Raw genomic sequence first — 12,015 nt, 5'->3', positions numbered from 1 at the left:
AATGACGTAGATGATGGTGGAACTCCTTATGAGCATTTTTCTCGGGAAAGCAAGCCCGCGCACATGTCGACCAGAGGAGAGCGAGACCTCGCCCATAAACGCACTTCATCAGGAAATCGTTGGCAGCCCTGCATAGGATTCGTTCAAGAATGTCTCCAAATAAGTGTGTTTTGGATATGAGGGAAAGTTTACCACGTTCAGCTTCTCAAAGAATCTAGCATTACACAAACTGTGGATGCAGTTTGCTTTTCCGGGGCAGCAATGGAGTGTAGCAAGTGTGTTTGTGTTCTGGTCATTTCAGTGACGAATGTTTTATAAACAAGACCAGGTTGATGTCTGATTTGCACATCATTTGCGTTAAAATATGGTAAAAGACCCTATTCAGGTAAGTACAACTGCATCAGATTTCTGTCTTTGTCGGAAATCAGCACATAAGTGAATATATGTTAATGGAAACAACACGAAACATCAGTATTATAGCTCCGCCCACAGCATGCCTCCAGGAGCTTGGTTTTTCCAGAGAAAATCTGAAGCTGTATTGCTGAATGCCTCGAGCTGAATGCCTCGAGCTCACCAGGCATGTGCTCGTATTCCCAGCCAAATCTTTTCGCCAGCATCCCTAAACCAAACTGCTTCTGCCCAGGGAATACACTCGAGGTCCAACCCAAGCTTGTCCAGTAGTAAACTCAGCCCCACAGCTAACCTGACCAGTTCCAGGCCTGCGTTAAACACTGGGCCAAACAGTAAAACAAATAAAATAAAGCTCCTTCAAAAGGTTTTTCAAGCAGTGCCATAGAGGAACAATTTTTTGTTCCACAAAGAACCATTCAGTCAAAGGTTCTTTAAAGAACCATCTCTTTCTTACCTTTTTATAATCTGAAGAACCTTCTTTCACCACAAAGAAGCCTTTGTGAAACAGTAAGGTTCGTCAGATGTTAAAGGTTCTTTGTGAAACCATTTAGACAGAAAGGTTCTTATAAGGCATTGTGAAGCACATTTATTTTTAAGAGTGTACCCTGGTCTTCCAGAATTGGCTTTCAGTTTATTATAGGATTGATTTTTTAAACTTCTTTTATTGGTGTACAAATACTTGCATGGCCTTGCACCGTCTGTCTTTCAGATCTCTTAATTAAATATCAGATGGACGAAGTTTGAGATCAATTTTCTTACTTTGTCAATTATATTGTATCACTTTTCTTTCTTATATTCATGTATGTTGCTGTGCACTATTTTTGCTGTTTTATTTGCATGTAAACACCTTGGAAATTATTTGTCATGTTAGTAAAGTTCTACATTTGAAACTGATATGTGATTCTACTTTGATGAGCCTCAAAATCATAAGGTTGAGACAGCAAAATTCCCCAATCTGATTACGTGAATAAAAGGGTATGTAAAATATTTGCAGAGCTCCAGTAAACCTATTTTAACGATTGCACACAGGAAACGAAAGATCCAATTGCAGTGTTTAATGGGGTAATACAATATCAAAATCCAAAACAGGCTAGAGGTCAATAACAGGGAAAGCAATCCAAAAACAAGAAACAAGAACCAAGAAAAACGCAGGGAACACGAGAAAGCCGGGTGACGGAAAACAAGGACTCCATGAAATCTATAGAAAACAGACCGGTTTATATAGATAGGTGAAGACGATGAAAGTGCAGACTGCTGAGTGCAATTAACAGGTGTGCAATTAACCGTGATGAAGGGACAAAGCTTGTGGGAAATGTGGTGCCTGCAGTGGGGTGCCTATTGGAAAGTGAGACCACTAGTGGACACCCAGGGAAACACAGACCAGACACTGTGACCAGTGATGCGCAGGTCAATGTATAAATAACCCGCACCCGACCGACGTTTTCAACTAACCCGCCCCCAACTTGGGCTGCAAAAAAATATATCCGCATTTTTAAAAAGCAGTAAATGCTCATCGTAGCGTCATTGGGCCATAGGAACGTAGGCAAAACTAACTAGGCAAAAAAAAAAGAAGAAAAAAAAAAAAAAAAAACTTATTATATTATAATTTTGTCAAGAATTATAAAAAAAATCGTCAGTAAGTTCATAATTTGTACTAAAATAGTCTAGTCTGCTTATGTCTATCTGTATGTTTCTGCAAGGTCAGCAGACATTGACGGACAGTCCCGAAATCTAAACTGATGTCCCGAAAATTATACTAAAGCAAAATATTGAGTAGTTATTGCCTGATAAACATTAAATACTGTCTGCGGAGGTTGAGTCGTCCTGCAACCAGCCCCCGCCGGCTGCTCATTGGCTGCAGCATCTTTTTCTATACGTTTTTAAAAAAATACCATATGCAGCTATAGGCACGAATTTAGATATTCATTTATTGAATTAATCTATATGCACAAAGACAATTTTTGTTTTAAAGCTTGATGAAGAGAGTGCAAGTTGCTGCAGCTGCGAGGAGGACAGTGATGTACGCGTACAGGAGTGTTTTACAGTTCGCGGCACTGTGTAAAAAAAAAATACTCCGCTACACAATTATTTCGTTATTTTCGTTTAAGCTTATTAGCGTTAGCATTACAGAAAGGTCTGATTTACGCACTGTTACAAGTCATTTTTTTTTTTTTACAATGACATTTGAGTTCATGATATTAATGTTGTTTTTTGTGGCAGACTAAAGACTAATGACAGACTGTTGATCTTTGAATAAAAATGTGTTTAGTTAAGGCCAGTTTAGGCTACAAAGTCTAATATCATAAGCCCCCCATCCCGTCACCCAAGGCCGCAGACACCCCCCCCCGTCCCCGTCCCTAATTTAAGCCAATCTCATCTGGTCAACCTAGCGGAAAGTGCATTTCTGAATATCCCGATCCGCTCGCTCATTCCGTGGGGTCTCGCTCAACCCAGAATGGCCTACTGGTTCGCAAATATGCAAGGAGTCATTTAATTGTTTAGAATTAAACTGGTGTTTTCTGTGTCACTGCAGAGATGAAGTTGACGATGTGGACTCGCCATGAACGCCAGAGAGAAATGTACATTTCATATGGATTACATCATCAGAGAGTAGCCCATTTATTTTGTTTTGAATATTTTACTTTAAAAGAAGACATTTCAAGCTTTCTGTAATATATAGCCTATATTTCTCAAATCTGTGAGGCACACGCTGAGTTTCGGCGCCCTCCAGTTCACATGCAATGCAAGTGATCATGTCTGTGCCTTATTGCATTGTCTTGCTTCTTATTTATTAAATACGGGCAACTGATTGATAAAACATTGATCAAAATTAAGATACAATTTATACCAAACGAAAATATTTTAAAAAGAGATTTCTATAAAACAAAACTTAATGAAGTCGTCAAAATCATGTTTTACCAAAAACAGCGCCGTTGCTCCCCATGCAGTCTTCTTTTCCGCCTCCATCTCTACGTGCAGACTGAGCTTGTGCGTCATCTTCATGCCAGTTATTCAGCCAATAAAGTGTAGGCCTATGTATTTCAAAAATGTGTCTAGTATACTATATAAATGACAAAGGATTAATTGGCCTTTTTATTTCAAACAACCCGACCGACCAGGACCCGAATATCATAAAAAAATATTTTTGGATGACTCGTAACCGCGGGCGACCGCAGGCACCCGCTCATTTTGGATCAACCCGCACATCACTGACTGTGACACCTATAACATGGTTGTGTCATTTAGCAGCCTAACTACTGCTTCAGGAACTCATTCATGGTTGTTAAAATTGGTAAATTTACTATGCAATTTACTAAATACCACTTTAAAATAACCTAAACGGCACCAGGATACACATACAATTTATTTGGTTTTACCAATGATAGTTGAGATCAATATAAACAGAAAAGAATTATCATTTATCATTTATTACTCATTACTCAACATAATAACAGGGTTGCTGGTTTTAGCCCAAATTAAGATACTCAGCAGTGTCTTGCTCAATTAGGATCAGTTTATTTTGCTTATTTTATTCTTGATCATACTGATAGATTGGGTGACACTGGGTGACATCATTCCTTTTTAGTGCCAGTTTATCTGAATTGCACAGCGTCCTGAATGCTGATAGCACAATAGTTAATAGTTATTAATAGTTAGAATTGGTCCCCAAACTAAAGTGTGACCAAACAAAGAGTACCACCTTAAATTAAATTATGTACTGGAAGTCAGTGGAGAAAAACAAAACTAGTGTAATAACTTTACTTAGTCTGAAGGAGTTGCAGGCAGGACAGGTGGCACTGAGAGATGTATAGACAGTTACAGTAGACAAGGCGAGAAGATATAAAGGCATACAACATTCTACAGGTTTGCAAAACCCCAGTAATCATTTCATTAGTAGTGTGCCTCTAGCTCAAACAGTAGGGCAGGGGTGTCCAATCTTGCTCCTGAAAGGGTTTGGTGGTCATGGGTATGATTCCCTTAACTAATACAGTGAACTCCTTGAATGCAGTGTAAATGTATTCAGGTTAAACTGTCTGCCAAATGTATAAATGTAAATTCATCTTGCTGATGCAGAAGAGGAGAAAGACTTGATGGCTTTCACTTGTCTTCTGTAGGCACTGAGTCCCTGGGCTGAGGGCAGTGTTTCCGGTGGAGAATGTATCTGTGAGGCTTTCCGTCCCAACAGCACATTTCCAATCAGAGAGCTCATCTCGATGGTGAGCACAGCAGTTAAGATCAACTACAAACTAGAGATGGAGATTAGCAAGGTGTGGTACAACCTTTAGAACTCATGAGACTAAACTGAAGGGAAACATGCAGAAGCTAATTGTTCTTTAACTGATCTTGTGCAGGTGGAGATTTATGAGGTTAAACTAAAGGTCTATGTAGCAAAAATAATGAACCTGACAGTGCTGATCAAGCAGATGGAGGATGACCCCGACTCCTACAGTGAGCTCCACATAGAGGAGGTGAAAATCAAGATCAAGCAGGTGGAGGCTCTAATTGTGGAGCTGCAGGCCTCTATACAAACCACCTCTCCTGTGCTCATATCCATACGCAAACAGGTGAAATCTCTGCTCAATCAGCATAAATAGCAGCTTTGGTGTTAGTTTGACAAAAAAAAATCTTGATGGAATGAAGGTGATTCTTTCAACTTGGTCTCATAAAAATATGTACCTATGTGTACTTTTTGTGCAACACCATTTTTATGTAATTTCAAAGAGAAATGTCCACTGAGTTGCGCTAAAACATGGGTTCAATACATGAACCCTGGCACATTTTTATTATGTTGCTTCAGGTACATATTGTGGCGATTCAGAATTCAAAAACCCGGGGACTGTAGCTGAAAGTTAATGCTCTATTGTGATGGAAATATGCACTACAAAACGCATTTGTTGATGGAACCATGGCATCCTTATATGCAGATTTGAACTGTTTTGTCAATCTGTGATTACTCAGGATTCAAAGGAGCTCCTCTTTTCTCAAGTACATCTCCATACTACATGGGCTACCGAACAAACCTACCATCTATGAAAACCCATATATATGAAGCTGGAAATGTGTGATGTGAATGTTCAAAAGCATCCGTTTTAAGTCATAACATGATATTCTTCAATTAATTGTGCAAAGAAATTTGCTTTATTAATCAAAACTGTAAATTTGTGTGAAAACGATTAATAGGTCTCAGAGTTTTACTGCCCCTAGTGTTAATTTCTTATGGAAACTGCAGTGATATATACTTGTTGGTATGTATTTCGCATCTCACTAAAAAATGCCCCAAGGGTAGATTAATGCCATGAGACCAGGTAGGATTCTTTTCAAAATCCCTGACAACAGGCACAGTACATTCAGGGGTTATTCTGTGATAACAACCATCTGAATGTACATTACCCCACTTATTACATAGCTACTTGCCATATAAGTAAATAATCAGACACAGAATATTGATTTAAGTTTAAATGTTTGACCGTGAAGCTTCCGTGAAGACAGCAGTTGCTAGTAAGCAGCAAGTTCAAACTACAACCGAATTCCGGAAAAGTTGGGACGTTTTTTAAATTTTAATAAAATGAAAACTAAAGGAATTTCAAATCACATGAGCCAATATTTTATTGACAATAGAACATAGATAACGTAGCAAATGTTTAAACTGAGAAATTTTACACTTTTATCCACTTAATTAGCTCATTTAAAATTTAATGCCTGCTACAGGTCTCAAAAAAGTTGGCACGGGGGCAACAAATGGCTAAAAAAGCAAGCAGTTTTGAAAAGATTCAGCTGGGAGAACATCTAGTGATTAATTAAGTTAATTGATATCAGGTCTGTAACATGATTAGCTATAAAAGCTTTGTCTTAGAGAAGCAGAGTCTCTCAGAAGTAAAGATGGGCAGAGGCTCTCCAATCTGTGAAAGACTGCGTTAAAAAATTGTGGAAAACTTTAAAAACAATGTTCCTCAACGTCAAATTGCAAGGGCTTTGCAAATCTCATCATCTACAGTGCATAACATCATCAAAAGATTCAGAGAAACTGGAGAAATCTCTGTGCGTAAGGGACAAGGCCGGAGACCTTTATTGGATGCCTGTGGTCTTCGGGCTCTCAGACGGCACTGCATCACTCATCGGCATGATTGTGTCAATGACATTACTAAATGGGCCCAGGAATACTTTCAGAAACCACTGTCGGTAAACACAATCCGCCGTGCCATCAGCAGATGCCAACTAAAGCTCTATCATGCAAAAAGGAAGCCATATGTGAACATGGTCCAGAAGCGCCGTCGTGTCCTGTGGGCCAAGGCTCATTTAAAATGGACTATTTCAAAGTGGAATAGTGTTTTATGGTCAGACGAGTCCAAATTTGACATTCTTGTTGGAAATCACGGACGCCGTGTCCTCCGGGCTGAAGAGGAGGGAGACCTTCCAGCATGTTATCAGCGTTCAGTTCAAAAGCCAGCATCTCTGATGGTATGGGGGTGCATAAGTGCATACGGTATGGGCAGCTTGCAAGGCAAGAATGGGACCAAATTCCAACAGCAAAACTCCAGTAACTCATAGCCTCAATGCCCAGACGTCTTCAAACTGTTTTGAAAAGAAAAGGAGATGCTACACCATGGTAAACATGCCCCGTCCCAACTATTTTGAGACCTGTAGCAGAAATCAAAATTGAAATGAGCTAATTTTGTGCATAAAATTGTAAACTTTCTCAGTTTAAACATTTGCTATGTTATCTATGTTCTATTGTGAATAAAATATTGGCTCATGTGATTTGAAAGTCTTTTAGTTTTCATTTTATTAAAATTTAAAAAACGTCCCAACTTTTCCGCAATTCGGGTTGTAGACAAACATTTAAAACATATACTGATTTAAGGTAAAACTGTTTTCAAATCCTACCAGTATTTTAGTTATTTTATAATCCATTACAGAGTAGAAAACAACTGTAGCTGCAGCTGCGTTTGTATGAAACTAGAGAGCTGACTTTAGTTACCAGGATGAGCCTTTCATTGGTTGTTATCTAGGGATAACACACCTCAGAATGCAATGACTGACCAATCAGAATCAAGTATTCCACAGAGCCGTATAATAAAAATGTATGGCCTACTCTGTTGCTGATATACTGGTTTCCCCAAAAGGTTTCTTAAGTGCCTTAAGACGCAGGTCAACCAGCTTCACCAGAAAAAAAAACATGTTGCTTGACAATCTTCCCCAGCTAAGTTGGTGCTACAATATAGCAAAGCAAAACTAGCCAGCCTAAACAATACTGGAAGGGTTCCAACATTGAAACTCTTGCAAACATAGAAGTGAGGCTTTGTACAGCCAACAATCAAAGTGGGTTCACAGTTCAGCCTTTCCTTGTTGGGAATATATGATTTCAGCACAGCAAGTACAGCATTTTCCTGGATCAACATCTTTGGTGAACCTGTAACAACATTCCAATAAACCAATCGTATTTGAGGGCTAAGTTTACAATGTCAAATTATGCTTAAAAAATTTACTTTGTTGATCCAGGAACATGCCTTACCAAATCACTGTCTTGAGTTTGCATGTTTTCGTAGTGGTGCCACAATAAGCTGGAGATCACCTATGATAAGGACCAATGTAATATCTCAATCTTTAATTTGTGATACGGGTGTCCCTCAAGGCAGTATTCTTGGACCTCTGCCTTTTCTTTTATATATTAATGATCTCCCTCAAATGTGTAAATATTCAGAATGCTTACTATATGCTGATGATACTGTGATTTTTTTTCTGACTCAAATGCTGATGCTCTAAACTCAAAATTAACATTGGATCTTCAGTGTTTACATGATTGGTTAAATAAAAACCATCTGACCATCAATGTAAAAAAAAAACTGAATGTATGTACTTCCATTCACCCAGGAAATGTCTTTCTTATACTGACTCTATTACTTTTGCAAATCAAGATCTTGTCGCGACAAAGACTTATAAATATCTTGGTGTGTTACTTGACACAAACCTTTCATATCGGGATCATATTTCTGTTTTAACAAAAAAACTGAACCAGAAACTTTTTGTGTATAACAAGATTAGACCATATCTTTCCTCTTCTGTTTCTGAAACTTATTTACATGCAATTGTGTTATCACCAATGTCTTACTGTCTTCCAATTTGGTCTCTTACCACTAAAGAAATTACTGAACCAATAGCACGATTATACAATTTTAAAATCCACAGTAATCTTCCATAATGGTCTCATCATTGCATTGCATTGAAACGCTCAAATGCACTGACTTTTCAGCATTGTATAAATAGTCATGCTATTACATTTTATTTTCAAATTCAAAATGCTACTACATCAACATTTGATGCAATTCATCAATCAGACAATAGGGGCCCAGTACGCCTTACTAGGTCAGTATCACAGGCACTCATACCAGTCCCTTCATACAAAAATAACTATGGTCAGAAATCTTTTTTTTATACATACACAAAAATCTGGAATGATATCCCATATCACATAAGAAAAATACCATCTGTTACAGGTTTTAAAAAGGCATACAAACTGTTTTTACTGAACAGTTACACTTGTGTTCATTAATTGTTTATAAATTGTCCTAGTTTTGTTTGTATTGATTTGTATTGCTGTTTTTAGTTCTTTGTATTTGTTTAGCTTATGTTTAAAAGTGTTGTTTTTCTTTTCTTTTTATGTTGTAAACTGTGTTTTATGTTTTATGTTCTACAGAACAGGAACCTGCTGGAAACCAGTTTTTAAACTGAGTCAGGCCTGTTTAAACTGTATTTCAATGTTACTTTTTAACCTTTCCTGTATAATAAATAAATGAAATGAATGAAAAGTTCTTGTGACACGTCGAGAATATATCATTCTTCAGCAGAAACTAGAAGGGTGCGAGAGACGCCATAATGAAATCTTTAATCCCGACACTGGTAAGTCTTTCTCCATCAAGACACTGTCCAACTCTGTTTTAAATCATCTATAATTAAAAAATTATTTACTTGTTTTACAAGGAATCTGCAATCATGGTGGAATTAGAAGAATTAGCAAACCCATCATCAGCCAGCTGAATGCAGATCTGAGTGCAGGTTATAAGTATGGAGGATGGGGCAAAGACTCAAAGCCCCTGCCTGGTTCTGAAAACATGTACTGGTACTCTGGCTCTACTGACACTCTGGTCAGCAGAATCACACATTACTCTGACTACTACAAACTGATCACGAGACAGGGCTATAAGACACATCAGCTTTATGTCCAATATAATTATGATTGGCGAGGCACTGGAAACAACTACATCATGCGGGAAAACACCCTGTACTATCAGTTCAGAAGCACTTTTGCTATGGGAATGCTCAACAGGACCAGTGTAAAACTTGAGTAGAAGGTGATTCCTATGGCCAGTGCCCAATTGTCATATCATTAGTCAGCCAACCAGAAGCTGGACTTTGCAGCCAATGAGTCCAGCCAGTGGGTAACCTATGCCACTGAGGGATCGAAGGGTAAACTGGTTTTAGGGAAGATCAATGAAGTTTCATTTGAAGTAGAGGAGGTTTGGCAGACCAGTATATTCAAACCATCTGTAGGAAACACTTTCATGATATGTGGGGTTCTGTATGCCACAAGTTCTGTAGACACTAAAACTGAGGAGATCTTTTACACCTTTGACACTCGCACCGAACAGGAGAGCTATGTTAGTATTCCCTTTGAGAAGGGACTCCTATGTTTACTTGGACTACAACCCCACCGATCAGAAGCTCTACATGTTCAACAATGGTTATTACACCAGTTATCATGTTTGGTTCAACTATGAGGGCTCTAGAGATAAGCTCTTGATTGATGAGTAACCTGAGAATTATTAATATTTTATGCAGCTGTCAAACATAGAACAGCAATGAATGTGCTGGATTTCTGTTTGTGTAATAGTCTTATGAGCACTATGACTTGGAATGGAGTTTTCTTTTTTTTCTGATAAAAGTTAAAGGTTTATCATTGGGCTATCCCTTTAAGAGAGTACAACAAAAATGTACATCTGTCTCTCATAGTCTTTGTGACAAACTGTACCTGACAACAATCTTTGAAACAGAAACAACACAATCTCATGGAAATTCACAACTATTTTATCTAATTTGTATGTTTTTCTACGATCAGCTTATAGTAATGTTTAGGCGTGGACTCTAGAGGTCTTCACAGAGCACCCGAGACCTGTCGACCCAGGACCCGACCCAGGACCCGACCCTGGACCCGTATGTGTTCGGGTCTATATTTTAAATGATCAGCCGGGTCCAGGTCGGGTCCGAATCTATTACTTCGGGTCCCGGGTCTGTTTATCATTTTGTGTAATACCTGTGCGATCGGAGTCATCGGACTCGGAGAACACCCGGCCGTGATCAAAGACTGCTTGTGTTTTTTGTAACTTGCAAATTGTAAAATTAGGAAAAGAAAAGAGTGAGCCAAATAAAAGTGATCTCTCTCTCTCTCTCTCTCTTTCTCTGCTTTTAGAAGCAGAGCGCACAGACTCAAGAGTTAATACAAGTGCACGCACGGTATTAATGCTTGCAGACTTGACACACTCATATTTAATATATTTCAAATCAGCAAAACAATCTGAGGTGAACTGTTGTTACAAATTGGTGTAATGCTAAACGAAAGACTAAAGTGCTCGAGGAGGATAAGGAACAAATGAGGAGTTTACTAGAAAACGAAGGAGGTACAGACTATATTAACAAATAACAGAACTAACAAAAAGGTTAGGATACACATTCACATACACAATAGATACAACTTTGACATTCAGTATACATTCAGCTTAGACACATTTACATAACGATAATCACGGACAAGGGAGAACTAAAGAGACCAGGTATTTAAACACACAGGTGATGAGGGAACTGGAGACAGGTGAGGATAAATCAATTAACTAAAACAAGAAAAGGAAGATGACCAAATAAGGAAACAAAAGTTCATAAACGTGACAGTTCGCCCCCTCCCGGAACGGTGCGTCCTCGCACCGCAAGAGGAATACCAGCGGAGGGAGGGTGGGGGTTCTGGAGGCGGGCGAGGAGCAGGCAAGGAACAGGTGAAGAGGGAGCATGGAGGTAGGGACCAGGGCGGGGTGGATGGAGGGAGGAGCCCGGAGCAGGAGGAGCCAGATGGTCCTCCAGAGACCAGCCAGGACGGAGATCCATGGTGGAGTCGACGGCGGGAGGAGCCATGGTGGAGAAGCGGCCGACGACACCAGGGGGCCGACAGGAGGAGACTGCACCGGTGGGTGAGGAGCCCAAGATGGAGCAGCGCAGCCGCAGAGCCAGGGTGACGTCGAGGACCCGGAGGGCCTAGGTGGAGCAGAAGGCTCAGGCGACCAAGGCGGAGACGGGGGCCTGGAAGACCGCTGTGGAGCTGGAGTGACTGAGGATGATGGTGGAACCAGAGGGTAGGAGGAGCCTGACAGAGCCGTAGGGATGGAGTGACGAGGAGACACAGGAGACACAGGAAATTCAGAGCTGGGTGGAACCAGCGGAGACACAGAAAATTTAGGGCTGGAAAGAACCAGCGGAGAAACAGAAAATTCAGGACTGGGCAGAACCAGCAGAGAAACAGAAAATTCAGGGCTGGGCGGAACCAGCGGAGAAACAGAAAAT

At 39.7% G+C, this 12,015-nt stretch overlaps 1 pseudogene; it reads left to right on the top strand.

Moving 5' to 3' along the window:
* The first annotated feature begins 364 nt into the window (after window positions 1-364).
* On the top strand, window positions 365-10,221 carry LOC132111873 (olfactomedin-4-like; annotated as a pseudogene).
* Window positions 10,222-12,015: the final 1,794 nt, after the last annotated feature.

The sequence above is a fragment of the Carassius carassius genome, chromosome 31, assembly GCF_963082965.1.
Source record: "Carassius carassius chromosome 31, fCarCar2.1, whole genome shotgun sequence".
In the NCBI taxonomy this organism is placed as follows: domain Eukaryota; kingdom Metazoa; phylum Chordata; class Actinopteri; order Cypriniformes; family Cyprinidae; genus Carassius; species Carassius carassius.
Note: the sequence above shows the minus strand (reverse complement) of the source record. Positions and strands in the feature narration are given on the sequence as shown.